General features: G+C 43.0%; 1 protein-coding gene and 1 non-coding gene across 6 annotated transcripts in view; both read right to left on the reverse strand.

Moving 5' to 3' along the window:
• Positions 1–1262, reverse strand: part of SOX13 (SRY-box transcription factor 13) — a 97439-nt gene extending 96177 nt beyond the window's left edge. For all 5 annotated transcript variants that reach the window (XM_061632222.1, XM_061632221.1, XM_061632219.1 and 2 more), the window contains exon 1: positions 1119–1262. The gene's annotated coding sequence lies outside the window, so the exon portion shown is untranslated. The remainder of the gene's footprint in view (positions 1–1118) is intronic.
• Positions 1263–5241: 3979 nt separating this feature from the next.
• Positions 5242–5360, reverse strand: LOC133388178 (5S ribosomal RNA). The gene has a single exon (XR_009763671.1). It is a non-coding gene; the product is annotated as a 5S ribosomal RNA (ribosomal RNA).
• Between the last annotated feature and the right edge of the window lie 640 nt (positions 5361–6000).

Here is a 6000-nt window from a genome sequence, read left to right on the forward strand (position 1 = left end):
TGGGGGGGGCAGGAAATGGGAAGAGTAGAAAGTAGCTCTGACTCTCCTTGAAAGGATCGCCCATCCTTGCCTCCTAGCCCGGACCTATATGATTAGGTTAGCTGTACCTAAAAGAATATCTGGCAAGAAGCAAAATCAGATATGGTCCCTTTCCATGAACAGAGAAAGCCACGCTAAACAGAAAACCGGGAGAGATGGTGCAGAAAACCTGATGGTCTGGTTTTATTTCGGGGGGGGGAGGTGCGCGGGCACAAACGATACTTTAACCCCTTCTCTTCGGGGACATATTAGGAAATGAGGGGACTCACTGCAAAAATGTGTATCTTGAAAAGGAGTATTACTTTGGGGAGGGGAGTGTCTTGAATTTACACCCGACTTTCTCCAGAGGAGCTTCACTGACGTTCCACTAAAACCAACAGAATTACTCCCAAGTGAGAGGTCTCGTCGACTACAGTCGGTAAAAAGCGATTCACCCACCCCGTTGGCAGCCCCGTTTTATTCTCATGGGGCATTCCAGGTTAAGTGGGTGTACAGACCGCAAGAAAGTGATTCATTGATTCCCTACGCTGGAGTTGTCCCGTCGATTTCAATATATATGTATACACACGCACACTGTGAATGGCCAGCGAACAGAGGTCTCTTTATAAAGTTTGCAAACGGGGACTGAACGCGCTTTAAAGACCAAGCGCCCTTCGCAAATGAATGCCCAGCTAAGATGCTTCCCTACAACGGAAAAGGGAGAGATGAACGAAGTTCCAATTTCTTAGAAGGAAGGATTTTTTTAAAAAAATAATAAAATTCCTTAAACATCCGTGCGAGAAAGAAGCGAACCGGCGTGCGTGTCTCTCTGTGCACGATCTCTCTATCGCGAAGCAAAACAGCCCACCACCAGTTACAAGTTACCAGAGGCACCCATAAGAGCTTCAAATCGAGGGGAGGGGGAGGAATATCCAGAGGCTTCCATCACCCAATGGCCTCGGATCGGGGTGGAGAAAAATGTCATCCCACGGGGGGGGGGTAAAAAAAGGGGGGGATCTGCGGAAAAGAGGCGCTGGGAAAGGGGGCGAGAAGGCTAAAGCGTGGCTGGGGTTTCCAAAGACCCGGCAGGCGGCACTTACTAAGCTGCTTCGCTGGACTCCGCGCGGCTCCCTCCGGCAGCGAGCTGCTTCTCCTATCCGGCTAGAGCTGTTGTCTTCCAAACACCGCCCCGCCCCAGGGGCAGGCCGGACCCGTCTTTCCCTCCCTCTTTCTCTGTGTATACAAGAGGCGGCTGGGCTGTCCGACTGCACGCGGCGGGCGTTGCAGGCTCCGAAGGGAGGGGAGGGGAAACGGAAAGGACACTCCTCCGGCCATCCATCCGTACAGTTTCCAAGGAACATCCTCTCTCTCCCCCTCCCCACGCACCCTCCAGCTTCCTTTCTTGTAGAGTCAGGTCAGGGATGCTGCTGCTGCTGCTGCTGCTGCTGCTTTGCTCTTGCACCTTTGTCCCACCCAACCTGTGTTTGCCAAACCGAGCCCTCCTTCCTGAGCTGGTAGTTCTGCTGTGTCCCTCTTCATACCCACGCCTTCCCCAGACTTTCAGACTGCCCCTTGCCTTAGTGTTTATGATTCTGAATTAGGGTCTAGGGTTTCTGCCTTGTGGGCCCAAGTGGGTAAAACACATGGTTCGATTTAGAAGACCCAGCAGTGGTGAGCGAGAAGGTGCAAGCTTTTGAATTATACTGCACTCTTCCTCATGCTAGACAGCTGCAAACACACAAACTTTACTACAGGCTCCTTCCTTCCATCTAAGGAGAGCTGCAATGCAAGTTAAGCCAGGATGTGCTCTTGTGCAACTTTTATGGTTAGAGAGTGCTCAAATACAGTTTCATTAAAATCAATTGAAAGTAAACATATTGAGAATGGCAGTGTAAATATCAGCGTCATTGAGGTTCTTGACACCTCAATAATATGTTGGAACATCATATTATTTCCTAATTTTCTCAAGCAATTTCTCAAGCAATTTGGGATAGCCATGCCTTCTGACGTATGTGATTCAGTGGGGCTTTTATTTAAGTAAATGTTTTTAGCTTTTGCTTGTGAATTGCTTGGTTTGAATCCATTATAAATAAATACAGTTAATAAATGATCCAGCCAAAGCTGACCACTTTTAAGTCCTTTTAAGTGACATCCTGTTGATGTCAATTACAGATTTAAGGCCAAGTATGAATCAATCCCAGAACTTAAAATTTCTCAGCTTTGGTCAGATCATGCCTATTGCAGTGATGATGATGAATCTTGCAAACTCACACTAGAACTATGAAAATGTTAATTTGGTTCTTCCATTCTATTCCATTCTGTTCTGAAAATGGAACTTTTACTCTTTTTGAAGAATTATCTTTTATTTGACCAGATCAGCAGATACTGGGTTAACCTTTTACATATTGTGGCCTGCTCCATGGCCAAACATCTCATGGGTTGGATATCTAAATTAAGTAATCAAGAACAATATAATCGCTTGTAGAGTAATTAAAAACAAATTTTTAATCTCTCTGTCATCTATATGTTTCAAAGAACTCAAACTTTGGGCAAATTAGTGCAATGTTAATGATAAAAAATGTGTGACTTTTCTCTCTTTTTACATCAGCTAAACACTACAGTCCTTACAAAAGAGAATATAACATATAGGAACCAGAGCATTACAATCTTTCTGGAAAGTTTGTCTATCTTACCTTAAGGCCACTACATAAATAGTTTTAGTAAGAACCTGCAAAACTAGTATTCATTAACAAATCAGGTTTTCTTGGAATCTGGAAACAAGGATTATATGCATAGTCTACTGCAAAGGGCAACTGCCCCCTGGTTGCTGCAGCAGTTGTTTAAAATACTTGCTCCAGTGTTTAAGCAAAGCTTTACTCTGTATGCATTGTTAGCCCCAGGTATCAGCATCTTTTTGTGCTCCTATTACTTTTCATTCCCACCTTGTCACTTTGGTTTAGCCTTCAATGTACTTGAGATGGGTATGTAGAGACCACTACTTTCTCAGTCCACCATGCATTTGATGCAAAAGGCTACCGCCTGGGAAAACCTACATAAAATAATGTCCAAGACCCTTCAAAGTTCAAGGAAAATTTTGCCTTTGTGCAGCTATAGACCAAAAGAAATGCGGGGAACTGTCTGCTAGAATCTCATATTATTTCTTCATTTTCCCAAGCAATTTAGGACACTGCTGCCTTCTGATATGTGTGCCCGTAGATTCATTTCCTATTTTTGTTTCATTTTAGTGAACTAAATGAATCTGGAGATCCTCCAGGGAAATATAATTAGTAAATAGGTCTGTTTACTCGGTCTTTTGCTTTAAGACTCAACAGAGATGCCAAGGATAAAGCTGTTCAAGATGAACTGCCTCCTGACAATTAGCCACAGCACTTTTCAGGCATAGCAGATGGACATATCTTGGGAGCACAAAACTAACTTTTATTTTTTAAGTATCTCAAGAAATTGGAAAGTCAACCACCTCCCAGGAAAGTTCGTTTTCATTTGGGGTGCTTCCAGATAAGTGTTTATTGTTGGATTGGTGCTCCTCATACATGCAGGCTTTTTGCAGTGTCCACACATCCTGGTTGTCATCAGAATACCAGCCTTGACTTTCCCCCACCTTCATCCAAATTTACTTTTTCTGGGGGGAAATACAGTAAGTTAACAAACAATCTGTTGCCAACTACCCATACCTCAATGATCCATTTACAGTATTAAGTCCCTGTCAGGAAGCATTATGTAAAAAAGGCTTTCACCACCTTTGCTGAAAGGGTTGCAGCTTTAAAATAAAAGAAGTTTGGGTTTTTTTGGTACTTTATGGGTGTGAAAATGATACCTAATAAAGGCTATGCATATATAATGGTTGAATTGGCCCAGACATTGCTGGGCCAACATGATGCCTGCCTCTAAGAGCTCTCCACAAACAGATGCCCACAAACACCTGAGGAAATAAACTCCCAAGGTATGCATTTATCAGTGTACTCTTTAGTGGACTAAAGCAAGACTATAGAAACAAAGAAACTGGGGGATGGTTAGGGAAATGGCTTGCAGCAGGGACGGGGATCATTTTTCAGCCCGAAGGCTACATTCCCTTGTGGGGAACATTCTGGGGGCATACCAGTGATGGGCAGGGCCAGAGGCAAAAGTGGGTAATGTGACTTATGTTTATATAGCAGGCTATGTTCCTGCCATACAAAAACCAGAGGTTTCTATACACAGACATCTCTCCATCCAGGCAAGCAAGAGGCATTTTCACAGTACAGAGCACATTCCAGCCTGGCTAAAATACTTAAGGAAGGTGCAGATCATGCCAGGGAAGGAGAATGGCCTAGGGAGTCCAAGGGCTAGATAGAGAGGCCTGGAGGCCACATTCAGCCCACAGGCCTAGGGTCCCTCACCTTGGCCTGTGCTAAACTTTTGCTGAATGTGAAGCAAGTCCACGCTGTGTTGACCCTTTTTCTTAGTTGGGTGGAAGTGGCACAAGAATGAAGAGCTATCTCTTCACTTTTTTTTTTAAAAAAGTGTTATTCTCCCAGCCCTGTTTCAAGCCGGAAGGAGAAAAGGTTATATAGCAGATAATAGCCTTGACAGGCTAGTTATCCCAAGGAATCCCAGTCTCAAAGCAGTTTGATGGGCACTTCTGGGTTTAATTAGCACTTCTGGGATACAGCCTTTAGGGTTTGCACTATAGAGATGCAGGGATAGAGTGATTTCCCCCCACCAATGTCATGGTCACGCCATCCAAACAGCAGCTTTTAATTTAGTGCTGAAGTTTCATGTCTGTGATTAACACAAGTCTTTTCTTAGTGCTGCAAGTTAGTCTTCATTGTTGCAATTTCAATCTTGAAAATATATCTCTAATTTACACAGGTCCTTTTTCTTCTTCTATGCCCTGACCTGGGAAAGGGAGCAATGGGCAGGTGTGTCCCTTCCTTGGCTTTTAAAACTGAAATGTTCTTTGGAATGTAGAAGCTGGAAATGCAATTTCTTTAGTTAGAATGACAGCGAGATAGAATGAGTCCCTTTGTCTTTTTAGCTAGGAGTCAAGATAAGGGTGCATCTGGGGAACAGGTTCATATTAGGCTTGTGGCTGGAGTTCATAACTTGTTATATGCCTTCAAATCGATTATGACTTATGGTGACCCTATGAACCTTTTTTTGGATATATTCATAGGGTTTTCATGGTAAGAGGTATTCAGAGCTGTTTACCATTGCCTTCCTCTAAGCCTACGGCAGCCGGTATTCCCAGGCGGTCTTCCATCTAAGTACTAACCAGACCTGACCCTGCTTAGCTTCCGAGATCAGATGAGATTGGGTGCGTTCAGGGTAGTACAGCCGTAGGCTAGAGTTCATAACTACAGACTACAAATTTGTCCAGCTCATAATACTCAGATCTATTATGGTCCAAGTGTAATTTCCCCCAGAAGTTCTTCTCTGGTTTGGAATTCAAAGCAAGATTCTGCACATGCGCACTCAGCATTCAGATTGACCAGGCTTCTTTTTGTTTAACTTCTTTGCTTATCCTTTTACTTTCCACCAAAATCTTAACTGCTTTGAAATGACAATTGCTTTGTAGGAACATATTCAGAGGTTTAATATTAACCCTTTACTCTTGAGGAAACTAATTGATTGCTGTGCACTAAGTGACCAGACCATCTAACTAAGCAGACTTTTGTTTGGTGAATACCTCCTCTGTTGTATTAATCTGTTTTAGGCTGCAATCCGATACACACTTACATAAGAGTAAGTTCCACTGAACCCAATGGAACTTCTGAGTAGACATGTATTGGACTGCAGCCTTAAATGCTTTTAGTGTATATCTTATTATTATTTATTAAATGTATATCCCACACTTCTTCCTGAAAGAGCCCAGAGCAGCAAACACATTTACAACAAAACATTTTAATAACAAGCATTCTAAAAACAATTAAAATATTCTAAAAACAGTTGCAGATAAAAACATTCTTCCATCTAATTATGAAC

Source organism: Rhineura floridana, chromosome 6 (genome assembly GCF_030035675.1).
Source record: "Rhineura floridana isolate rRhiFlo1 chromosome 6, rRhiFlo1.hap2, whole genome shotgun sequence".
In the NCBI taxonomy this organism is placed as follows: domain Eukaryota; kingdom Metazoa; phylum Chordata; class Lepidosauria; order Squamata; family Rhineuridae; genus Rhineura; species Rhineura floridana.